Raw genomic sequence first — 26,269 nt, forward strand, 5'->3', positions numbered from 1 at the left:
GCTATAGATTTTGTGCTATGCAAGATGAAAGCCAAGCAGTGTGGCTTGCCAGAGAGAGATGCCTATTCCAAGCTGCATGGTAACACTACTTCTTTTTCAGTAACAGTATCCAGCGTTTTAAATAAGAAACAGCTTTCAGAACAAGCAAGCAAACAAAAGTGTTTGCCACCCAGAAAGAATCTTTCTCAGTACATCAGGGCTGCCCTACAACAAACGTACTGCTGGAGAGGCCTTTCAAGTTTAGGTGGTGGTAACCTGCTACCTGTGATCCGATGACTCACACTGCACCACACAACAGAACCATCCACCGAAAGCTGCACTCTTCTTCCAACAGATCTTTGCCCTTTTGACTGGAGAGCCCGATGGCGAACCATCAGCTGTCTCTCTCAGACTTCCAGCAGGAGAGCTGCAGCGTCAGCTCAGGGCTCTCCTACTGCTCATACCCACGTGCGAGCCCTACACCCTACAAAGAATATCTGAGGATGTTAGTAAGAGGAATGAGGAGGTACTGGGGAGAGTGCTATCAGTTACCCTAAAAAGCTGCACCTCAGTATTACGGATACTGCAAACATTTGCCTTTCTGTAGAAGAGCCCACTAAATTAAAGCAGTGGAGTGGATGGAAGCTGGAGGTGGGGTGAGGATGAAGCTGAGTTAAAAACCAAAGCAACAGCAGTAAAGTGTAAAAGAACAGAAACAACAACAGCAACAACAACAAAAAAATCTTTCAGGGAAATTTGGAGGTGGATCCCAAACTCTGCCCAGAGAGCAGCACAGAATGGCTTATTCTCTTGGCACAACCTTCTCATACAGACTCACGTATGACCATAACCAGGACACAGGAAGCTCTCACCATTATGTAAGGCCCGAAGTCACTGTACTCAGACACAACAGTGACTCCATCTTAACCCAGTTCCACGGCTGGGCTGAAGACAGTGAATCTGATCTGATTTTTCTCTCCCTGTGTTGCTTTGTATCCAAACACCAGCTTTCCAGTAGGTGGGGCCTAACAAAATACAGTGCAGAGGTGTGGGTGCAGAAGGAAGAGCCATTATAAACGTACAGAAACACACCGTGTCAACCAACTGCCCAGTTTGTACAACAGCATTAAAAAGTCACACGAGTCCATACTTGTAGTTTCAACATATTTTCCGCTTTAAACCATTTCATTATCTTTCTAATGTCATTACAGAACCTTCCACTGCAGCCACAGGAAAGCAGACATCCCTTAACAATCCTACACTAATTCCTGCCTGAATTTTTGTGCAAAGTGTGATCAGGTAACAATATTTACCATGTACAGTAATTATGAAAAACCGTGAGATTGTGTAATTATGTATTTTAATTACATGATCTGATTAGCTTTTTTAATCACATCATAAAAAGAAAGGAAATTCACTGAGGTTGTCAGAAAGTTAATAAAAATAAGGTAATTCACGGCTAAGGCTCACCATGGTGCCTTTCTAACTACTTCCTTGCTACACCCCACTGTGCCTAGGTATTGGAGGTCAACCATAAGTATTAATTTCCTTACTTTTATTAACTTTGGTGACAACATTCGTGCTCTTTTGGCATGGATTTTTTTTGCTGTTGTTGTTGCTGTTTGCTTCATTAGGAAATGTTTCCCATTTAGCTCAGTGATATTTTAAGGAACGACAGACTCTCCAAAACCAAAAGCCTGGCTGATATAGGTGGAGTCTCATCACCCTCCCGTGCCCACAAGCCCCCAGCAGCCGCTCCATGGGGCAGCTGTGGAGCAGTCACTGTCACATGGTGCCATACAAGCCGTGCTGCCAGCCTGCAAGGCTCGATCAATGTAGCAGGTCAAACAACATCTTGATGAAGCTGACTGGCAACTCTGGGTCACACTGAGTAAGGGCCATCGTGACGTGTGCGCAGCCAACCCAGTGCTAAAGAAGGAAGATGGAAAGTAGCCTGAGAGATTTGGGTAGATGGAAGCAGAAGCTGAGCCCAGGGCTACTGAGCAGAGACATGGATGGCACAAAATGGTGCCTTTTCCTACATGAGCGGATGGGCACTTCCAGCAAACTAATGGTCCCTTGGACCTGCCCCGGCAAACCGGGCTGCTGTGTGCAGATAGCACAGGGTGAGGAGCCTTCTCCCACACCCATGTCAGGCCAGAGCACGGCTGTTTCAGCTCTGGAAAACAATTTTTCTAACTTTTGGATGTGATTCTGCTCTAAGGAAACATTTTGTTTATATCCAAACTGGGATTCTATAATGTAATACTTGGCGATTGGACTCAGCAGCTCTGTTTTACTCATTGCTGGTTCACTCTCTCCCCTCTGCAGCCCTTCTTTCTTTTTCCCTTTTTCTGCTGTTACCTTTCCACCCGCTCTCACATGGCTCTCTGGGGAGAACAAATCACTCTGGGAGGTTTAGCAGGCTGACAAGAGCAGAAATTCAATCGGGTGTGCGTGCAGGGCCAGGCACAGCAGGGCTGCCCCACTGGTGACCTGGCTGGGTGGGCACCTCGCTCTGCGGGGCCACCTCCTGCACACCGGGACTATGGCGTGCCTGCTTTGGAGGAGAGGGCTGCCAAATGCTGACAGGCTGAGAGTGATTATTTCAGGAGGGTTTTTTTAATAGAGCTGACACAAAATGCAGTTCACTGGGAAACCGTGCTCCCAGAAGTAACAGACCACTAAAAAAGCCTCCTTTTTTTTTTTTTTTTTTTTTTCCAAGAGAAGTCTAAAGCACCTTTGGGCAAGATATCACTTAGGTTTCTTGTTTCTATCTTAAGAGACTTGTAACAGCATCCTCGCTGCCCTGCCCTATCTGTGGAGAATATACAAAGGCAGCTCCAGCTGCAGAGGGGCAGAGGTGGGCAACCAGGGGATGCTGCAGCACACCCTGCACCGTGCACCGCCCCGAGCCCTGCCCCCGGCAGCGGAGGCACTCCTTCCACTGCCGCCTATGAAAAGGCATGCAGAGTAGGGCACAGAAGGGTGTGAACGAGCTTTTGTGTGGAAAATGGAAAACATTGTGTGCAACAACAGGAATTCTTTGCCTTTGTACACTATTTGCTGCTACAGACTACATTTGCAAACTATAGCTTTCAATGTAGTGTAGCCAAAAGCAACCCAACAGCATAATTTGCTTCCCGGCTACTTTACTTTAAAATTCTTCTATGGACAATGAAGTGGAGATTTGGAAAAAATAAGAAAACAAAGAGCCCCCTTCTACAAATGTGCTTGCAAACCTGGGTAAACTTAGAAGTGCCCATCTTTTACACAACCAGCGTGATTTACTCTGCTCGTGGTGCAGCCACTGCCTTCTGCCAGTAAATCTTAATGCACGCAGCGAGCGATATCTGACACTGCAAACTCAGTGCTACAAAGAACTTGCTCAGCTGAAGGCATTTACAATATTTTTCTTTCCCCACTGCCTGTATTTTCACTTTTGCACTTTTACGTGGTTTGCGTCTCTACTCAGAGAAACTGAAGTACCTCTGTGACACTTATTTAAAGCGTGCTTTTTTTTTTTTCCTTTGGTATTTGGTTCTTTAAACGGCATAAAAAGGACCCTGAAACTGTGCCTTTTAAACTCAGTTTCCTGGCTGATAGTGAGGGTTTAGAGAGCTATAGGCGACAAATGCTGGGGACACATACCAGTTATTTCCTAAAACTAAAGGCATTCCTGGCATGATTCATTACCAGCCTCTAACCCAAGACATCCACAGACAAATCCTCCATCTTTGCATTTACTCAGCCTTGCCATTTTGAACTGCATTGTGCTCCTTACTAATCATCTCTAAATAATCCAAACACTTTCCAGAATGCTATTCTATGGCCAGCTATTTTCTAACGATTTTAAGTAATTTTACAAGTTCCCACGCAATACTGGCTTTTCTCCTTCCCCTCCAAATACATTTTCCATCTTGCTTCTTTTTGTCATTTCTCCATCCTCTCCCAAACTCAACTCATTAGACTGCAAATGTGGGCAGGTCCAGACACCCAAGGGGTGAGCCAAGATCTTCTCTCCTGGGGAAACTGCCATAGTGAACTCAATGACTATCTGTGATGTTTGCTGGTACAAGGGAATAATATTTCCCTTGGGCACTTTCTGGATAGAGTCTACCACCTGGGTTAAGTCATTATTACAATCAAGCAGAAAAAAAAGGGGGAGGGAGAGAAAAGATGAAAAAACACTACAGCAAGCATCATTAAAGCTCATCAAAAGTGCATTAGAGAACACCTGATAATATACTCTGAACATTAATGATCCTTACGATATACCATATTAATGCAGATGTTATCTGAATTTATGGAAACAAAATCTTACATCCACTCATTTCCCTAAAATCAGTGTTTTTTTTAAAAAAAAGCAACAAAGAAACCAACAAAACTCTCTCAGAACTATTAGTCGCCTGACTCCAGAAACAGATGAATAAAGCTCCTGATCCTGCATGTGTTGCTAATCACAAACCTCAAACAAGTCCTCTACCTTCAGAATGCTCGTTGGCATTCACTGGCAACACGCTACAGTTAAAATGGATGACGGTAAGCCAATATTAATAAAAGGATTGTGATTGTGTCAGCTTAAATTGGACTATTATTGCCACTAAGATCAATTTTACTGGCAGCCTTAAATTCTGCAATGCTGGGCAGCAATTTCCCATGCAATTTTTTCCCCTTCACGTTATGATGGAGACGCATGAATGCCATCGAATTGGTAGTGCGACTCTATTCCAGGGTGCTGAGTGCCAGGTTATAGCACGAACAGCTTAGTTGCCTAAAGAGCCTAATACTTCAACCAATAACTGAAATGGAGGTCAAAAAATTAATTCTAGGCACTGCTTAAGTCCTGTGTTCCTCCTTTACGGAGCCTGCAAATCATGTCAAGTTCTGCATAAATAGGTTTTGTGGGGGTATTAGAGGATGAATTACTGTCATCTAGGTGCTAGTGCTTAGCAAAGCAAGGACTATCAAACTCATTTTGCCAAAATCCAATGTGAATTGCTGCTCTCAAAGAAAGAAGGTCACCCAACCAAGAACGCTCCATAACAAGAGCAGTGAAACAAAACAGAAAACTCTAAAACATACATGCCTTCTTACAAAGATGCATTTTATAAATACAACGGTTACCCCTAAAGACCACTTTTTCATTGCTATTTGAAAGCTAAAGTGAAGTCTGTTTCCTAAACAAGGAGCTGATAAGGTTTGCAGCATCGCAGAATTACTTCTAGAAATATGGGAAGCAGGAATTATTTTTAGTGCAGCTGAGAGGCCAGGCGTATTTCAGGCAATCTCCCAGAGCCTGCTTCTATACCGTGTGGGACATAAACCCACAAACTATGAAAGAACCCAAATCAGTCTTGTTTTCTCAAGTGACATCCATTATCCCTCATCTGAGAAAATTAACACGTGTATCCAGAAGCTCAATAAACTAAGCTCAGAGCTAAAAGCGTAGGATTAACTCTTTCTACAACATAATAAATGCCATCTTTTAAGTCAGCAAACTGCTAATATATTCTATTTTATATTCAGTTGCCATTTAAAGCAAACTGGTATCAAAATACATTTACACTCAAGTGCAGTTTCAGACTGTCACAGTACGCAGGGTAACTGAGAATTTCCAAATTCCAAACAGCTACAGAGATATAAAAATGGAAATACAGAAGGGCCATTAGACCAACACATGCTGTTTTGGGCAGCATTGGGAAGTGTCACTAAATGAATAAAAACCAGCTTTTGTGCAAAGTCTCTCTTTTATTTTTTATTTTATTTTTATTTTTTAACTGAGTTAGCCAGTGTATCTAGCAGTAAAATGCCATGAACGTTAAATATAGGCAACCTTTGTTGCTCTGCCAGCTTGTTTCTACATCAAATGATAATATTTGAAGGGTTCTATTCCAGGCAAGTGTTCAGTACATTTTTCATCTTCCTGATCTGCCATAAGATGGGAAATTCAATGGTTCACATTTACTTTCCTTCTTTATACTCAGATTAATAAAGTGAACAGTCCATAAATCTGAACAGTACTTATTCTGAAGAGTTGAGCACCAATACTTAAAATGACTGACAATGCTGAATTCCCTAACCAGGTACACACAAAACTCCAGGCGGGTTTTCCATTTCTTGACAGAGTTTTACTTACACACATGGTCCCGCAATCTGCCATGCTAAAATGAAAAGCAAGGTATCCAGACCAAACACAAGCAAGGCTTTCTTTGATCCACCACGTGCACTGTACTTGTTTCCAAAGAGTGCTCTGGGGTGGCTAAATCAGGAAAGCAGTGAAGAGCAAGCCACAGTTTGTGGCACTAACATACAGACAGTCAGGCAGCTCTCTGTAATCCACTTGTCATTCCTCCCAGAACACATCGTGCACCTGGTGGCAGACCTTCTTGGGGCCATTTTGCTAGCTAGCTACCTAGCAAGAGCACAGGAAGCACAACGTGCACAGAACAGCGAGTTCTGAAGCAGGAATAATAATAATAATCTGATCATTACCCCAGTGCTTTAAAAATTGAACCCCCTGGCGAGAAGCCAAAATAAAACATGAAAGGCAGCCTCCAGCAGCCCGGTCAGAGTCAACATTCGGGTGAGAGCCGACTGCTTCCTCACCCTGACAGCAGGCAAGAAAAGTTGGAGACATCTGCTTGGGGGTCAGGGGTCGGGCTGGCCGGGGCTGCAAAGCGCAGCGCAGGATGGAAATGTGCGCTCACACTGAGCTGATGCACCCTGCCTCTGGTAGTGGGGCTGCGGGGGGCTCTGAGAAGAGGTCAGGAGCTGCCCTGTGCTGCACACAGCCGGCCTCATAGCAGACTCACCTCGGAACCCCGCTGCCAAGATGCTGGTGCCTCTGTGGAAATCTATTGTAAAAAGGTGAAATGCTGCTGGGCAGTGAGGAGTGAGGGGGAAAGAGTGTGGGAAACAGCCCTGTGAGCACCCAGGTCAGAGGGGAGAGAGAGAATGTGCTCCGGTGCCAGGGCAGCAATTGCCCTGAAGCCAGGGAGAGGCCAGTGGAGCTGGGGAAGTGCAGGGAGGGAGGAGAGAAGCTGCTACAAACTGACCCTAATGCCCCAGTTCACCATCTCCCTGCAGCACTTGGGGAAAATTAATTTAATTTTTGCCAAGTCGAGTCTGTTTTGCCCACAACAGTAATTGGTAAGAAATCTCCCTGTCTTTATCTCAACCTGAGAGTTTTTCCATCTTGCTTTCTCTCTTCATCCTGTCGAGGAGGGGAAGCGAAAGAGCAGCAGGGTGGGCAAGGTTAACCCACTGCAGGGCAGCAGGCTGCAAACACCTCCCCAGAAGAAGAAAGAGAAAACAGTATCTAAGTCTGTACCTTCGCCTTTGAGGTCCTGAATTGATTGCTTGCATAATGGCACGTATTTCACTAGAAACATTTCTACTGGTTACCTGAAACGCAAGGACTTGCAAACAATATGAATAATTACTGCTGAACTCCCACACTGGGTGCTCTGACTGCCATCATGAAGCTCTCACAGTCACTGCTACCTACATGCTGGCTAGATGTGCACATCATCCCAGTGTGCTGCAGCTCTCCTCTGCTCAGGAGTGACTGAGTTGGGTGGGCTTTTTCAAGGAAGAGGGAACAGCAGGTTGTTCCAAAGAGAGCTTGGAAAGAAGAACAGAACATCAGCAAACATAAAACATGAAAGGCAGGTTTCAACGTGTGCTGAAACACTGGGGGATGAAAAGCAAAAAGGCTTCTAAGTTGCTGCATCCTTTAGAAATCAAAAACCTAACAATGAAAGATAAACCTCCATATTTTTTTCCTATAGAAGAACTTTGATTTTTTGGAAAAATCAATAAGACTTGATTACTGAAAATGGCAATATGAACACAAGCACCCTTCAGGCATCTCTCAGGTACCTCTGCAAATCACACAGCAATGCCAGACATGCCACTGCAGCTGATCGCTTCCTCTCTCACACAACAAGAGCTTTCTGAAGATGGAGTGGAAGAAACTATCAAGCTGAAAACAGAGCATAACTGAGCAGTGCTGGTCACACCAGGCTCATGGTGCTTTCAAAACCTGCCCACAGGGATTACTTCAGCAGTAGATCGACATGAGTCAATTAGTAGCTGTGGCGCTACAAAGCATCTAGTGATCTGAAATATGTGCGATGGTCCACCAAAGACAACCTGCTCTGTGCCAGGATGCACAACAGTAAAAAGAAGAAGCACATTCAAGACATGGAGAAGTCCAAGTGTCAGCCCATCAAACAGGGCTACACATTCATACACGAGGCCTTGTGCTGTCACTTGCTAATGTATCAGTCTGCACTCTTGTCCTAAACTCAGCTTACAATCCCATTGCAAGATGTCCATGAAGCAGCTCAAGTTAATTGAAGACTTTCCATGATTCCTCACACATCTCTGTCACACTGCTTCCTCTTTTACAAAAAGTGGCCTCCATGACATAAAGGACTAGTTCAACTCTTCAAATCAAATCTGAAGTCCAGACTTTTTGAACAGTGTGCACTCACTTCTTAGTGTAGCCAATGAAAACCTAAGTGAGTTGAGCTCTCTCTTTGCCCACAATGGGAGAAGATAAATGTTTTAACATGAAACATTTGCCAGACACTCTGCAAGCAAAACAGCATTCAAAACAATATTCACAACTGTTTTCCAGCTTCCAGCAAGGGACAGATGGGGAACAGAATCATCCACTCTGTCTGACCAAGGCAACAACCAAGTCTGGTAGAAGCTGACTTTGTTTCAATCAGTGACCCACTAGCTTTTGAACTCCAAACAGAAGATACTTAGCAGAGACCTTCATTCATTCTCCTAACAAGGATATGGCAGAGCCTTGCATATGTCTGACATGATCAAAAGGAAATACTGCAATATGTCAGGTCATGAATTATTACAGTCTCTTTTCACCCAACGTGACGTGTATAGGAGATCCCACAGTCCACACATTCATACATACGGTTCAACTGATAACACTTTTATCAACACATAGTTCCTTAAATGTGTAGATTTTCTTTTATATAGGCATTTTTTTCATCATAATTCCCTGTTATTCATAATTATTTATTAATTTTGTTACAGTAGGAAGCTTAACATGATTTCTGCTGGGAGAAGAACAAGTCATGAAGAAGTTTTCCTTCATGGAAAACTCATTTCCTTTATGGGAAACCTCTGTAAACAGGGAGAGGGACCAGGACCACCTTGTTGTCTGCACTAAGAGGATTATTAGCTCTTGGGAGCAGCACAAATCATTGAACCCTTCTTGATGTTGATATCTATCACTGTCAAATCCTTCATGACTGAGTGGGATGCAAACTAGAGGGAAGGGGCAGGACCACGCAGTGCGGCTGTTTGATAAAGAACTAAGAAATGGTACCTTTGTCTGCAGACTTCATAAAATAAGGTTGTGGAAAACAATATATCGAGTCTTAAGGGCAGAAGCAGGAGCTCAGCGGCCCACAGTGAGGACACTTCTTTTTTTAATCCAAACCTCACATTTTCAAATGTAATTTCAGCAGCTGCACAAAACAAGGCCAATTGAAATTTTCTTAGCTGTTGCTGTTAAGTCAGACATCTTTATCATAATGTTGCATACACAAGCTAATGCAAGCCACAACCCTGAAGGAAGCCATCTATTTCTCATTAGGTATATCCTCCCCATCTTTTCCATGTTTGGTTTTACTTGGTTTTTGTTGTTTGTTCTTTTTGCTATGAAACAACAACATCAAGAGGCAGTTCTGTATTGCCTTACAGTCGCACCCCACTAACAGAAAGGATTTGCTGCTGCACCAAGTGAGCCATATGGAGTCACAAAGCTCCTCTTTCCCGTCTCCGTTTCCTATTAAAGCAGAGTCATTTAACGGGCACTTCCCCTTAAGATGCACACACATCTGGCAACTCGAGAGCCAGCCACTCTTGGTATGCTGTGTAATTTCTGAAGTCTGACCTGTAATTCAGCTCAGACCCAGACTGTCAGCAATTTGCAGAAATAAGAGCTAAGGCACTTGCCCGATACTGGTTTTGTCAGCACAGACAAGCTGCGTGCAGTTGTAAACAGGAGTATGACTCTGCTGAAGCACAGTTTTGAGGCATCAGAAAGCACAAGTCCACAGAGCTCTCTGCACTCCCCATCAGAACACATTCTGTCACTCCATCAGCAGTATTTACTATGATGGGCCGTAATCCGCTTAACATCTGATAAAACCTATCCACTTCTGACAACTTTGATTCCAGAAGTTCAATGGCAAGGGAGAGAAAGCGATTTCCACAAAATCCCCCTTTATGAACCTGCACACCCTGTGTTAGCAGACACGATTGTCACTTATTTGTGCCTATCAGCTTTGATGATAATTGCAACCCACTTGACACTTGAAAAGCAGTATTACCAACAAGAAATCTGATAAATATTCAGCAAAACCTAAATTCAACAATTTCATTTATCTTCAATCCGCCACCTCTAAAACTGCTTCCAAATATGTGTGCATTAAAGACAGAGGGAGGGGGACGAGGGAGCCCTGCTCCTTCAACCCACAGGACTGAATGGCCGCACTAATTAACACAACTTTTTTATTTTTCAAGTTCAGTGAAAGAATGCCATCTATGCAAAATTTTGATCCCACATTACAAAATAATTACATGATAATTACATGAGCATTAAGATGTCTACCCCCCGAGTAAAGCCACTGCACCCAACCGCTAACTGAGGCAGGCCTGGAATGTTTCAGCTTATTAAGGAGAAATCCAGCATTGAGCAAAACCTCCAGCTGAAGCTGATTTCCACTCTTTTACTCCTCTGATTTCTAATTAATAATTAAAACATGTTCCTTTCTTTGGAAACCCAATTAGACTTGCGCATCAGCCTGAAAACAAACTTTTTTTTAGTAGCTAAGCTACTTCTCATGGCTTAATGGGGCGGCAGGAGTGTTTTCTACAGGGCTCCACTGACACAATTCATTTATTTCTTTCCACTCTACAATGGAGATTGTAATCCATCCCAAACAATATAAACATTACATTTGCACAGCTAATTAGGATGTTGGCAGTGTGAATTAGTGACCCTCTGATTTCTTCCAGTCAGGGCTGCCCCTGCTGCCTGCGCTACTTAGGATTCACAATTAGGCAATTATATTTTCAGCCTCTTTTCTTTCATTCTAATGCTACCTCTTCCCTCACATTTAATACGACCGTATGCACCGCAAGAGGAGCTGTGCTCTTTATTTTGGGGTTGGGAAGGGGAAGGGAGGGAAGAGAAGAGTGTCATGTTCAATCCTTTTCCATTTCAACCCCTGCTAACGCGACACCAGAGAACAGCGGAAGGTCTGGGAGCCTGCAAATCACTTCCATAAATGTTTTAAAGGAGTGACTGTGCAGAGTGGGTTGGAGACCCGTGCTGACTGGGAATGAAGCACAGGGAGAGATGCAAAGAACAAGCAGCTCCCGTCCACGGGTGCAGCCGGCAACTGCAGGAGCTCCACAGAGGGCCTTGGTGGCTGAGCAGTCCGGAGGCACAGAATGATGACAAACTGAAAAGAATTCAGAAGAGGGCAACAGAAGTGATTAATGGACAGGATGGACTGATTTATGAGGAAAGGTTAAAGGGTCTAATTGTATGTATCGTTGTTACAGAATAGCTAAGGAGGGTGCAGGAACTGCTTACAGGGGGCTCACATACTGTAAACAACTTCAGTACGTCCCACTGAGCAAGTTAGGATGGGTGAAAGGCGATCAGGAAACAAAATTTTATGCCAGACACCAGGAGAAGATATCTGTGACAAACGTTAGAAAGAGCTCTTTCTAAAGGGAAGGACTAGGAGCCTCATCACTCGAAAGCTGTAATGGACAAAGCACTAAGAAAATACACTGCAGGGGATAATGTCTGTTTTAATGTTGATGCTTGTTTAACTCACTGACTAATGTGCACTGTGGAGAAATAGTATCTTTGTTGAAGCACAGTGTATGGCTCAGTTCTCCTGTGCTGTGAGAAGTTCTCCATGAAAAGCACTTGTTATTAAAGGCACAGAAAACATTCTGGGCCACCCCATACTAGCTCCTGATCCACAGCTGCGAAACCCACAAGGTCTACCATTAATAAGGAGTGCAACATTACGTCGCACAATTTTCCAATGTTCTCAAATGTTAACGCAGTGGTTTTAAAGCTCTGTAACCCCACATATCCTTGCAGAATAAGGCCCTTCTCTATTTTCTTCTTAAAATACGGAGTCACTTTTATGCCCTAGGAAATCAAGTGTTTAAGAGCAAATTAACCTTGGCATTTGCGTAACTGAAGAACAAAAATAAATCAAGAGAACTAAACTGTTAGAAGTAACAAACCTGATACTCTTACTTATACCCAAGTAAATTATGAATGCTGCCATCGAATTAAGCCAGTGGAAATACCCTGCAGTAGGACTGGTATAATTCAGCAGAAGACCAAGCTGCACATATCCAGAATGATACATTTCCAGGCCATGTGCAGAGCTCCAGCCCAGGGAAAATAATTTACAGGCAGTTCATGGAGACAGGAAGCACTGATGGCAGTCACAGCAGCTCTATGGCTGCTGAAGCACCAGCGAGCAAAGCTGGAAAATCCACACACTGCCAGTCCTCTCAGCAAATCACAACAGACACCAGGCCAGACCGGAGCACTACCAGCAAATCATCGTTTGCAGAGTAATTCCCCCTCCCATTTTACACTGCCACTATTCACAAATATAGCCATATATATTGTCTGTAGAGATATAAAATGCTTCAACTTGTACAGCGATCTGCCCATCATCCTTCCCATGCATGAGACTACACACAGCCTCCAGCTAGCACAGCTGGACCTCCAGGTGCCAGATTAGGAGAAACCAAAAAGGTCCTTTTCCAAGAAAAACACAGCTCTCCTTCCCCAACCCCTGCTCACGTGTGTGTGCAGCTAAGCAGGCTTGAGGGGCTTTCTTTATTCCCTGGTACATCACCATTAAGCTCTACTGTATATACCTGATTCTGCCAAATTCTGTCATTTAATGCTTTGGATGTAAATTATAGGAAGAGATGCCTGAAAAAAGTACAGTAGAAAACAGATGCTCTAGACTGCAGGTTTTTTCAAAACTACCGTTTCCTTTACAGCTCTGTGCATTTGGTGAGTAGAGGAACACAACACAACTGCTACCACCGCTGCCACAAGACAGAAGACAAGAGGTTTCCCCGGTGTTGCCATGTAAATCAGTTCCTCCCCCACACAACCGCCAGCCCAGCAGGCAGAGCCCAGGGCAGCAGGGCAGGAGCTCTGCAAGATGATGAGGCTGGGAGTTCGGTGACTCTGTGCCTCAGTTTCCCCATCCAGGAAATGCCACATGCACTGCTGATCTACTCTGCAATGTTTGTTTAAAACCTTGCTACACACTGAAACAGCTTTGGCGAGTGTTTGAAGTTCAGCTTTCATCAGATATCACGGACGTTCAATTGAACTCTGAGTTCAGCTCCTCAATTGACACCACTTAAAAGATTTATACAACAGCTTTACTCATCCATGAAACTGAGCCCTCTTGTGTAGTTTACAGTACATTAAATCACTATACATCAGCACAGGTTACGTGGTCCGTGGGAGAACAGTCTGAGAAAGCACTGAGAGCAAAACACTGTAATACGAACCTGGAACTGAAACAGCCACAGCCCTACTGCAGCTACCAAGTCACACAGCGTGCACACTGCAGCAACAGTACCCATCTTCTTGAACTGATGGAGGTTTGCAGTCCTGGAGAGAAGGGAAAGCGTGCAAAGGAGCTCTCAAGAAACTTCTGAGTATCATTTTAATTTAAGATCTGACAAGCTTTGCTATTTCAGCTCCGAGTCGTCGCTGGGTCTGGCACCAGGTTACGGCAACAGAAACTCAGTGACGCATCCATCTATGCTTTTTGTTACTAAATTCAGAACAGCTTCTCTTTTCACAGGGCTCCAGCCAGCTGCCCCGTCAGCCTGGCAGTCTCGTGGCAAAGCTCTTGAGCACAGAAGTGTAAAGAAACCCTTAAATTTGGCTTTAATTCCTATTTCATCTATTTCGTGTGTTTATTTGCAAAGCATTTCCAAAGGCTATTTACTTAACAGACCAGCTTATCTACATCTTTCTAGCCACACGTATCACTCACCAACATGATTTTATTACAGCATATATGTTATTATAGCTTAACCTTGCTCTCAGTCACTAATCAAAAACAACCCAAGCAAGCAAATCAAATGTTCCCAGTTAACCAAACTCTCTTTCCTTTCAGCAACAAATGCAGCCTGGCTGCCTCACAGAGGAACCTCCATGTCCACACCCACAGGTCACTCACATCAGGCACATCTCTGAAGTTTAAATTTAGTTGCTCACATTTCTTCATAACTTTAATGCCCGAATGTTGCATTGGGACTGTTAAAGTGCTACACCTGAAGGCTGCAGTCAGGCTGAGCTCCATTCAAGGCAAACATAAGGAATGAGGTGGCTGTAACATGCAGGCACACGGCTGGGAGCAAACAGAGCAGCACACAGACATTCCAAAGCTGAGCTTCATCAGACAGCAATGCTGACAGTGCTCTAGACAAGTAAGAGCTATGACAATGAGCAGCATATTAAGCTACTCAACCAGGAGAAGAGGAGAAAAGGATAACATTTTACACACACATAGAAATGATGAATTCACTGACGTACCCCTTAGATTTCCAAATCCCTCCTTCAGTGGATGCAGAACCAGTCACTGAATGCCCTCTTTGGGAGTCTATGCCCTTGTCCTCCCTCAGGGCAACACGCTGGGGCTGCCATGGCGGCAGGGCAGGCAGGGCACCAGCCCTCCTCTTCCTCACAAGGCTGAGTGCTGATGCTGGCCCCACTTCTCCTTGTGGCAGAAGATGGAACAAATCCTCCTCCGTAAATGTAAGTTTTAAATTTATATAATAACAGCAAATCCACCAAAGCTGCCAAGAGACACTGAACTCGTGGGATCTGTGAAAGTTTTTCACACCTGTGTTTTTCTCCTGTGCCTAATATTATGGGAGGCATTTCGGAGGATTTTACAATGCAAGTTTCAATGAGACACTTACAGTCTCCCTCAGGCAAATTGTCACAGCTGCAGAGGTCTGCTACCCAGCTGCCAATCAAGGCAGGCAGGGAGTGTGTGCAGGGAAATCACAAAACAGGCAGCTTCATTAGGCTGCTGGAGCCTAACTAGGGGCTATCTGGGCATGCTCAAGCCCTTAAACAGGGCTGGTTTAGAAAGAGTAATTTTTCCTCTCCTTTCCAACTCGAGAAAAGACTCCAGTACTCACTGAGGAACGCACTGGTGCCAACTTTCCCTTTCCAATTTCAATGTTTGTTTTGCCCTGTCTAAAGAAAGGAATTACATCATCCTAGAAGCTTTTATTATTAGATTAGCTGATATCGTTGGAAAAAGTGGACACGGTTACAGGTTCCATGTCCCACTGCCAGCTCTCAGAAGCATGTCTGCTTTTTCCAACTCCAGAAGCTGCTCCAGTGAAATATTACTTCTCCCCACAACCCTTCCTCCCTGCGTTTTCTTGGATCACCGCTGTACTAGAAGAACCAGAAGAGAATTTTTCCTCCTTCACTCCTAGTGCAGAAGGATTCTGAGGGAACTGACTGAATTAAGAAGAAAAAAGAAAGAGAGTGAGACCAGCAGACAGGGACAAACACGCAGAAGTTCAGCCCAAATGATAATCAAGTGGGAAATCTAAAAGCACATGGAAACAAGTGGCATATTGTAAGCCATTTAGCAAAGTTAATTATAGGTATTCACTACATCTGCCTTGGCCCCAGTTCAGCAAAGTATTTAAGCATGTGCCCAGCTTTAAGCAAGCACAGGCTGCAGAGCCCATGCGTCCAGCCACGTGCTGCAGTCAGGCATCTGCTGGAGCACTTTGCTGCTGCAGGACCGTAACGTATCACAGAATCTCCCTGAAAGATATCTAATAAACAGCTGTTATTTTAAGGAACACAAAAACACATTGCAAGTTTTATACCCCTGAAAGTGCCGGTGTCGTGAGAGTACAACTCCACATATAACATTGTTTCATCCATGGAGGTCTTTTCGCATTACATATTTTATGAATGGAAATAAGAAAGCAGACATTAAGCTCCAACACAATCAGGTTCTGTCCTCTCTCCATCGCCACGCTTAACCTTTGCTGTCCTCATTGCTTCTTTGTTATTTCTTATTGACAAGATAATATTCCCAGGAAAACTGAGACAATACGTTGCTTTTGTTTTCTTTTTTCTTTGATTGCTACACATTTGGATCTGCTTCTAAGCATGGAACAAACTAACAAAATGTTCGAAGGGAAACGTTCAGGTGGCAGAGCAGGACATGTCTAATTTTCTGAATGTCCAGAGCTACAAATCCCGCTAAAACAGAAGGCACTGGGAAGAGCTCAACCCTCCCTCCGTGGCATTTTAAGTTAAACAGGATGTGGGTGCTTCGTGTCCCAAAGTGTGAAATTTCTGGGCTATGTACTTAAAATTTCAGGTGGATCCCCTGAGCGAGCCCCACACACACATCAGCAGGCTGGGCGCAGGCAGCAGGAGCCATTGTTGGCTGGGCCCGCAGGGAGGAGGTGCTGTCGGGGCAGATGGGACCGCACTACTGTGGCAGCTCCCAGGGCAACCCCCTGGGAACAGAGCCCTGCCACCACCACCTGCCTCCCTGGGGCCACGTGGCACGATGCCACCGAGAGCAGAAAGGGATGATCCAGGGGTGGCGTGGCACAGGGGTGCTCCATGCGCCCCCACTGCGCTCAGCCAGGCTGGAGAGCGGTCAGTGCTGGCACAGCCAGTGATGGACGTGCAGTGCGGGGCGTGATGGACTTGGGGAATGTGAAGCTAACAAAGACCCCAGCCCTCCTCTCCTGCTAGTGTTACTAATAACCTCCACATTGCTATCCATCCTACCTGAGCTAACAGTTTATAAAGCGCCACCCGCAGCTTGTCCCTTATAGTTTATTAACATACACTAATAAACAGTATGCTTCACTCCCACTGTGCTGCCAAGTGAAGCCAGTCAGAATAACTGCATTAGCTTTACTGTTCTTTCTCAGCACATTTTTTCCACATGGGAGCAATTAGGATCAACTCCCTCCAGATTATATTTAGAGATCCATCATATTTGAACAAAAATAACAATAATCATCTTTTTTGCAAACGCATCTGTAGGCATCCACAGAAGATTAACCTGACTGACGTTACCGTGGGCTCAGAGCCTCCTCGCAGCTCCCTGCTCGTAAAGGGTTAACGCTCCCCGGGTTCCAACTTGCACCTATTGTGCTCAAGTTTAAAAATAAGATGTGAAAGATGCATTATGTAAGGCCAGCACTGCTATCCTGCCCATCTCCTATTTTGGAATTAAAGATCATCATTGCTCACATCAAAGGGGCCGGGTGAGAATAAAAGAAAAGACAGGAACAATGAAAATAGCTCCCCGACACGAACCAGATCAAAGGACCAGGCACAGAAAATGAGGAGCTAGGGGGTCCTTTAATTACTGTCCACATCCTCCAAGTCATGTGGTGAAAAAGAAGGGAAAAAAGTTTTGAAGGCCACTGGGTTTTGTCTTGCTGTGGCTCCCGTTTCCACAGTCTGTGCCAGTTCCCTACAAACTGCTCTGCTTTTTATTTTTTCATTTTTATTAAAGTCAAATAGGACTCCTGGACTCCAAAACTCCTCCCTTATGCCAGGAGGAGGAGAGGGGAGGAGGGGTAAGAGGGGCAGGAGTGGAGACAGTCTGCAGCAATTGCCTGAAACAATTTCAGGAGGACTGCTCCAGGCAGCGCCCCAGGAGCTGCGTTGGGAAGGAGAGAGCTGGCTACCTGAGGCTAGCCTTTATTTGCAGGCCTCCCGGGTTGAGCCAACTTCAAATTCACATAGGGCACTGCTCCGTGGGGCAGCAGATCAAACCTGGCTACTGGCTGTTTGAGCTCAGCAGCAGAAAAAAGGATTGCTCTGGGACTGAGCGTAAGTAGAAGCATGATTAAACTTCAAACATATCCCCCCCCCCCCCCCCCCTTTATACACAGCAGACTGTGTATGGCTAATATTTCAATATGGACTTTGAAAACACACTGAAAATAACTTACTACAGCATGCTGGGTGAAAGTTTAAAATAATAAAAAAATTAAACTAGCTGTATTATTGCAATCAAGACAAATGTTCAAGTTTGCCTTTCCTGAATAATTAAGGGACTGTTATTTAAAAGGATCTCTTTTCATTTAACTTAGACATCAAGATTTAAATTTGGATATTTGACCACAGACTGGAATGACACATCACAGCACTTACTTCCTTCTATTTGTGTTTCAAACACAGAGCATTTCTCCCTAATTACTCTTAAGTTTATTTTTAAAGGACAGGATAAAAATAAGTGGTACTGGGAAAAAAATAGGACAATGATTTAAGAGTTGCTCTGTAAGAAGCTGACCAGACTTTCTAGGAAATAATGGTGTGTTATTGCTGTTTAAAAGATTCTAGTAAAGAATAGAGCCAGGACCTTCCCAAGAAAGAGCTTTTACTAATATAGATACTAGCAGCAGACACAGACAGAAGTCACTGAAGAGGAAAATGTATTCCCGTTTCAGGTCAGTTTGCTTGGATTTATGCTGTATGCCAAACTAAAGCATGAAAAGCATTCAAATAGAATGTTACAGTCTTTAAAGAAAGCAGCTAATGTCACCAAGAGATCATCTAGGAAAGGGAAACATGGGACACAAAGGTATCTTTCTCCCTGTCCTATTTGTGCCTTGGAAATTCCTTAGACGAGCAGTAGGGATGATGTTTTAAGAAGCAGTTTAGCCTCCAAACTCCAGCGAGTGCCAAGTTGCTTCATCTTTCTTGTGAAAGTTGCCTCCATCGTTTCCTGATCTTGGACACTAACGTGCAGTGAACAGCCATTCTCAGGAGGACAGATGAAGACTAAATTAAGCAAATACAGACTACAAAGCTGCTTTCCTAAGTGGGCACCATGCCTAGGCTCCACATCTAAGCAGTATGCTAGGTGATTGTACCAAGTACCAGTTTGCTGTCTTGCAGGCGTCCATGTTGGGATCCTTGCCCAAGCAAGTCTTCAAAGCTGCCATTGCTCTGCTGGGATAAACATGGGAGCAGTGGGACAGGGACATTTTCCTCTTTGTAACAGGTCTCAAAGTATCACATTATCCATTTAGATAGCCTTTTGATCAAGAGAGCTTCCTTTTTGGGCTTAGCCCCAAATGCTAAGAACAGATGAGATGGTTTAAGAAAGTCTCCAGGTAAAACATGAAAAGGATGCTTAACATCCAGCTTCTGACAAATAGCTGCACTCAGGGAGCCACAAGGGCTAGGGAAATAAACACGGTCAATTAAATGAACTGATTGAAAAGAAATCAGAGATCGCTCCAGGGAAAATTTGAGATTCGGTCATACAGCCACTGCAATCTTTTTGGGAGGAAGTAAATGGGGCAAAAGCCAGGAAGAACTGCAGTGCCTTACTCGTTTGGCAAAAGGTGGCTGCCATAAGGAAGGAAATAAACTTTAAAGGAAATAAAATACAAAGAAAAATCTATGATGGGTTCAAAAGAAGGCTCAACCAGCTCACTCAGAGTCTCAGTACCAAACAGGGAATTATGCTGGGGGAAATTCAGTCAGCAGTTAAAGACTTCATCAAATGTTTTGTCCTTTCAGTCTGTCCCATGAAACACACAGGTTGATGCTGAGAAATATTCCAAAGCACTCCAAGATGAATTAGCAAAGATAAATTAAATGAAGAGCAATCTAGCAGGGACAGTGCAAAAGAAGTCTCTTTTTTTTTAATCTCATCAGAAAAATACCTAGACGCTCATTCATGGGAGGGAATCATTTTTCTAATAATTCAGTTATTTTTTATCTGCTTATTCAAAAGACCTCAGGAACACAGTGGAGTCAGCCAGAAGTAAAGATCTGCATGGAAGAGCTACCTCTGCTTTGTGTCTTTCCCTTGCAACTTTGACAGTAGATTCAATACACAGTGATGGGCTTTGTCTGGGTGGTGTGCTCAATGACATAAATAACAGAAGAAGGCTGAACATAAACAGAAAGTATGTTTCTCCCCTAGATAAGGAATCTGGAAAGGCCATAAATGTGACAGAAGGCTGTTGACACAATGCCAGCATATCTAAAAATCAAAACTAATGAGCTCAAGCTGCCGTCACTAGGAGCACGTGTGCCTTTTCCTGTCTCACTTTCTGGGATATTGCTGCAAAGGGTGGGAAGTTCTGAAGTAGCCTCTGATTCTGCCTTAAGAGAAGGCTATCTTAATTAACCTAGCTATTTATCCCAGAGACCTCAAGCATCCTTTGCTATTGGGGTTTGGAATTCTGATTTTTATTGTGGGAGTCAATCACCTGGTCAATTCTCATTTAATCTGGTAACAGAAAAGCACTGCTCATTAAGGCCCCTAAAACTGCACCAGAAGCAAAATTCAAACCTCACTTTCTGCTACAGAGTCTTTACAGGTTTTGTTCAGTCACAGAATAATTTACTCTGGAACGGACCTATGGAGATCACCTCTCCACAAACTGTTCCTCAAATCTGTTTTGATGCTACCACCATGGGGTCGCAGGGCGTATAAAACACACTGTAACTTTTTTTCTTCTTTTTTTATTTTTTGGATGACACATTGTAAGTAAAATTACTGTAAGACTGGCTCCTGGAAGCCATTAAGTGCCCCAGCAGAGAAGATACTACCCCATCACACCCTCCAGAAGCAAGTCATTTGTTCCCCTTACTTCACAAGTCCACATCTACAACAACACCTCAAATAGCTAATGAGGCAGAACTTGGTACTGGAAATTAAAGAGGAGCAGTGCTCAGCTGTTGACAGAATTTCATGGCCAAAAGAACAGAAAAGTAAAATCATGCAGATGCATTTCTTCCTTCTAGTAAGTTACTGGTTTTCAAGTTTTAGGACCATGCTAATCCTCTTTCCACCTCTTCCTCTAATTTTGCATCACCTCTGCAATCAGAGCACATAAGTCTATCTCTCTCCGAAGTCATTCACTCTCCTTTCCAACTGTTCTGCCTACCAGCTCTGTGAATCGAAGGCTGATGGTGATGTGGGGGTATAAAAGCGGTATGAAAGAGAGAGTGAATGCTTGGCAGTCAACTGAGAGATCATTCCCATAAAGATCCAGACAAAAAAAGAAACTTCGTCAAAGTTACAAGGCAGCCCAAGTGAACTGAATGAGTATTCCAGGATTAGGAAATTAATGTAGGATTACATCAACAACAGAAACATCACAATTCTCCTGCATACTTTCATAAAACTAAACGACAAAAGCATGATTTCTGATGCCTCTTAATAATTACACTCACTGCCAGAATATGGTATTGATGTACACGCGATTTATCTCAAATGTCAATTAACTGATGCCTTATTGAACTTGCCCTCTTGCACTGATACGATGCTTATGTAAGATACCCACAAATTAATACTGATACATTTTTGAATAGCAAATTTTGCTCAAAGACTTTATGTTTTTTCAATTTAAAATCATTTTTAAATGTGAGGTCTTGATGCAACTATATATCTGATAAAATTTGCAACCAATCCAAGCTTTTCCCTTTGAGTTTAACTTGGATGTATTCCTGCATGCTTCCACGACATCAACTTAAAATAAGCTGGTGAATTTCCTCCTTATTCTCCGGGGCAGATGTAATGTTCTGGCTGTGACTTGAGTGAGACTCTGTGAATTACATGGCAGCAACAACCTCAAATCCTAATTTCAGAATATTCAACTGAGTATCTTAATGATGTTTTTGACTGCCAACAGACACAGCCCACACCCAGGAAACGAAGGAGACCTGGCCTGTGAGGCCACAGTGGTTTGTAACAAAGCAGGGAGAAGGAACAGCAGGAGTTACTTCACCAATAGATCTCCTCAAGTTTTTACCAAAGGGACAGAAATAATTTTCCTGCTGTTTCCATCTCCATTTTTCCTTTTTCTGCTCTCTCTCATGGTGATATTTCCTCTTCATCCACTGCTATCTCCCAAAGACCTTCTACCCCATTACTACTCTCTTTCCTTTGTTGCTACACAAATTCACCCAGCCCTTAACCCAGCACTTTAAAAGGTGGGATCTGTCAGAATAAGTAAACGAGTCACACAAGTTTCACACCAAACTTCTCTTTTCTTTAGTTTATCTTAACATACAGCCTCTAGCTTTCAGAAAGAAGTCCTCCTTCCCCCACCATCCTATCAAGCAACATGCTTGGGAAAGGCAAAGAAATGGGAATCTAAATAAAATTCACATTTTTAAAAGGAATTTTAAGTCTCCATTCTTTCTGAAGTTCAAAAGCTGGAGATGCACACCGGTGCCCCTATTTAAAACCCTTAACACAGATGGCCTTTGGGCAGCTGCTCACTCCTCTTACCAGTGATTTCAGGGCCAGCACCCACAGCCATACTTCACAGCCAGAGTACGCGGAGGGGAACCTCACCTGTGGAACACCCAGCCCATGAAGATGGTGAGTGTGGAGCCGGGCCGCCAGGGAGAGGAGGCCTCCTGGGGGTGCCTTGGGCTGCCTGAGGTACACATCACATCAGTCAGTCGCTGCGATTCCCCCCACCTCCAGTCTAGTTAAAGAAGATCACTCTGGCTTTGCAGGAAGACAGAAAACACGAGCAGTGCGCAGGTTCTGCCTGCAACTTCCTGAAGTCGAGTGAAATCTTCACGTCTGAGCTCGAGCAAGCAGAATCAGAGGGCATAAAGCTGTCTTTAGCCCCAGCCTGTGGCACAGCTCCGACAAGGCAGGGACAAGGACACAGAGCAGCCCTGATGAGCAAAGCCATCCCCTCATGCCATTCACCCAGCTCTCTGCTGGCTACCCAGACCCAGACATCAGTCTGGTGCGGTTTCCACACCCATTTCCCCTCAGCCTTACCTCACACCCTCCACTCGCTTGCCTTCCTGCTCCCCTCCACAGCTGCCACATCCTCCTGCCTGCACCCGTCTCCTCACGGCCTCACAGCACCGGCCCCACCACCTCCTTCCCACTTCCTCATGCCATCCACCTGCACCCATGGTCCCCTCCACTTCACAGGAGGGTGAGGGAATGGGCAGCAGTGCCTCAGGGAGCCTGAGTGTGGGCTGAGGAAGTGCCTGCACTGAAGCAGCGCCTGCCCTGAGGCAGCAGTGAGGAGCACTGCACTCACCACCACGTGCTGTCTGGGGCTGGCCCTCCAGCATGAAACTTTTTAAACATGACTTTAAGTTAAAACCCAGCTCTTTTATTTCAGGAGTTTGTTCGTGGGCAGTCTGCACCTCCAGCTGCCTCTGACTTTTGGTTCTCGGCATCCTACAGGCTCATACCCAAATATTCAGCACAGGAACCATTCTAAATCATCTTTTTCCAGGAGGTACGAGGTTTGTCCTTTCCTCATGCTCCCACTGGGCAGGGCTGGCAGCTCAGAGGGTGCTCAGTGCCAGGGGCTGCAGCCCCAGTGCCGGCAACATGCCACGGCCCAGAGGAGCTCAAAGGCGAGCAGGCAGCGTGTGGTGCACAACACCTCCATGAGTTTTGCTTGCTTTCTTCTATCCAAACAAACTTGTAATACTTTTCACTCAGGAGCTTGTTTTCCACATCACTGTCAGCACTTCTGAGGCCAACAGACTGCGAGCACCAGCCAGCTCTGGACAGGCTGGAGGAGAACGGCTCCTGAGCACAGCACCAGTAACACATCATACTGCCTGTGCAGTGCAGTGCTTGTCTTTAGGGCAGTGTCCAAACAGACCAGGCAGAGGTCTGTGACCTCATTACATTTGTGGGCTTCATGACAACAGAAACTGGAGCTTCATGGGAGGCTGGCAGCAGTAGCCCAGTGGGCTCTGGAGCCTACAGGGAGAAATCAGTGTGTTCTTTCCATACACAGACCCTGCAGTGACAGCCAAGTCCCTGCCTAAAGTTGATCAGCAATGGCTGCACTGGCCGATGGCCATAAGCTTTTAACATAGTGCTTTCAAAAAAGACTTCTCTCTTCAAAACTGGGCTGCCTATCTTATGACCAGTGGCCATGACAAGGCAGATTACTAGCTCTTTCAGCAGAGGAGACCCCATACTCTGTTCAAACCAATATCAGCTGTGATTCACAGCCAAAGGCTTGGGGCTCATGATACCCTTCTCCTGCCCAAACTGCCGGCAAACGCTCCTCTACTTCATAGTTGAGAAAAATCCTATAAATTTCAGCCTATTTACAAAAAAATCTTCCATTGCTGCCTTGAGAAAAACGTGAAAGAGCATCAGGAAAAACTCAGCTTCTTCATGATAAAATAAACCAGAACGCCTTGCCTAACTAAGACTCGTTCATTTCACCAATACATCCACACATGCATTTGTTCTGGGATGGGAACCAACAAGATCATAGCAAAAGCAGGTTGCTGTAATCCTTGACTAATACATTTCCCACGTTAGGGGCTATTTTCCTACCTTATGTTTGATTTCTAGTCCTACAACACTGCTTGCCTGCCCACCTTACCCTGTGTCTACACAGGAAGAGAATATACCGTTAGCCCTTGCAAGGTTCATTTAAGATATACAATGCTCTCTATACAGTCCATTCCTTCTTAGAGAATGATTTCTAAATGGGCAAATAAATGCCCTCCACTAAAGAAAGAAAAATCTAACATGTGAAAAAATGCCACTTTAGGTCTATGTTGTCATGGTCCACAGAAGAGGCTTTTCCCCCCAGTGCTAATTACCGACAAGGCAGGACATAGCACTATATATTAAGCACCATGTCTGATCAAGCAGAATTACTTTTTTAAATGGTTTAATAGTTATTAGGTATCCTGCAATCTACACGCTGTGCTGACATGAGATTTGACTGCTTGTGGTTGCAATTTCCAAAGACTAAAAAAAAGTAGAAGGTTTTATTTACCTGAAGTACACAAAATACTACTGCTCCTGAACACTATACCGGGGGATCCCCTTAAAAAGAGAAGGAAATTCTGGCTGAAAGGTTGCTATTGAGTAAGATCCAAAGTGGTTGCAATAAACCTGAGGAGGAAGCAGTACGAGATACCCGCAGCACAGATCTCGGTTTGCTCTGCGCATACCTTGTGCTGGGATAGGAGGCTGCAGGGGGAGAGGAGAGGAAGAAGAGCTGAAGGAACGCCCAGCATGCATCTGCCGCGTCGCCATCCCCAGGCAATCCCCTTCACCAGTGCCACCGTACATTGGCTTTGTGGACAAAATTGACTTCTCATCCCCTGCAGCCAGCCAGCTACAGCCTGCCAAGCTGACAAAGCCATTGATTTTCTTCGTCCTTAAAAGCACGCTCTGCTGAGCTCGAAGCCGTGTGCTTGTAAGTTTAAGGGGGGTGCATTTTATTTAATTGTGCCTTTTCTTGGCCTGAATTTCCCCCAAAAAGCTGAAGAGGGCATGTGCTTATTATCTTTCAGTGCAGCACGCGGTCGGTGCAACCTGAGCTCTTCGGATACTTCAGTCTGAAAATTAGAAAAAAATTAATTGCGAGGCAAAACAAGGCTGCTCTGCGACTGTGATTCAATCAATTACCATTATCTGCCAGCACAGCCCTCCCCGCCGCCCCTGGACCACTTGTGTTTAACTTTCTTTGCCAGTCGCCGCGGCCCCGCAGTGCGCTGGCGGCATGGTGCAGGCGGCTGGCTCCCGCGCGGGGCCCTTATCAGGCGCTCCCAGTCAGTGGCGGCCCCGCACAGCTGCCGGGGACCCCCTCCGTCCCCCGCGTTATCTGCCGCTGCAGGCCTTGGCCGTGAGGAGGGGGCCCACGCCGCCCCCCGGCCTCCCCATCGCCCCAGCCAGGCCGGGCTGTGCCGCCGGCCGCCCTGCTCCCGCCGAGCCTCCTCCGGCGAGCCCGAACCGTCTGAAGAGAGGCAGGAACAAAACCGCAAATTTAGATTAATAAAGCATTTGTTGATTCTACAGAAACTTAGCAGGCCCCTAAGAAATCCACCAGAGACCTGTGCAGCTCCAGTAATTTTCTGTTATATTATCTTTCTTGTAAAATACTTCCCCAGACAGAGCCCCCAAAGGGGCTCAAATATCACTGTGACTAACCGAAATCAATGTGCACTCACCTATTGACATTTTTACATAGTTTTTGGATTTAGTATCCGGCCCAAAACACAATCAAATCTTCTGCCAAGGAAATAACAGGCACTTAGCTAGTCAGCTATTAGTGTTACAAAGGAAAAAATGTGGGCACCCAAGGGAGATGGGAGAGACGGCATTGACGTCAGGGGTAATTGGGTGTCTGAGAGAAATTGCCAACGGCTGGCCAAAACCCC

The 26,269-nt window shown here is 44.8% G+C and overlaps 1 protein-coding gene across 4 annotated transcripts in view; it reads right to left on the minus strand.

Moving 5' to 3' along the window:
* The window catches only part of ZNF423 (zinc finger protein 423), a 193,673-nt gene that overhangs the window by 97,184 nt on the left and 70,220 nt on the right, over positions 1-26,269 (minus strand). Inside the window, exon 1 of one of the 4 annotated variants that reach the window (XM_072346068.1) lies at positions 14,639-14,772. The exons of 2 other annotated variants lie outside the window; for them this stretch is intronic. The gene's annotated coding sequence lies outside the window, so the exon portion shown is untranslated. Of the gene's footprint in view, positions 1-13,602; positions 13,616-14,638; positions 14,773-26,269 lie in introns of those variants that run through there. One more of the 4 variants, XM_072346070.1, reaches the window with a different exon arrangement.

The sequence above is a fragment of the Excalfactoria chinensis genome, chromosome 11, assembly GCF_039878825.1.
Source record: "Excalfactoria chinensis isolate bCotChi1 chromosome 11, bCotChi1.hap2, whole genome shotgun sequence".
Taxonomy (NCBI): Eukaryota; Metazoa; Chordata; class Aves; order Galliformes; family Phasianidae; genus Excalfactoria; species Excalfactoria chinensis.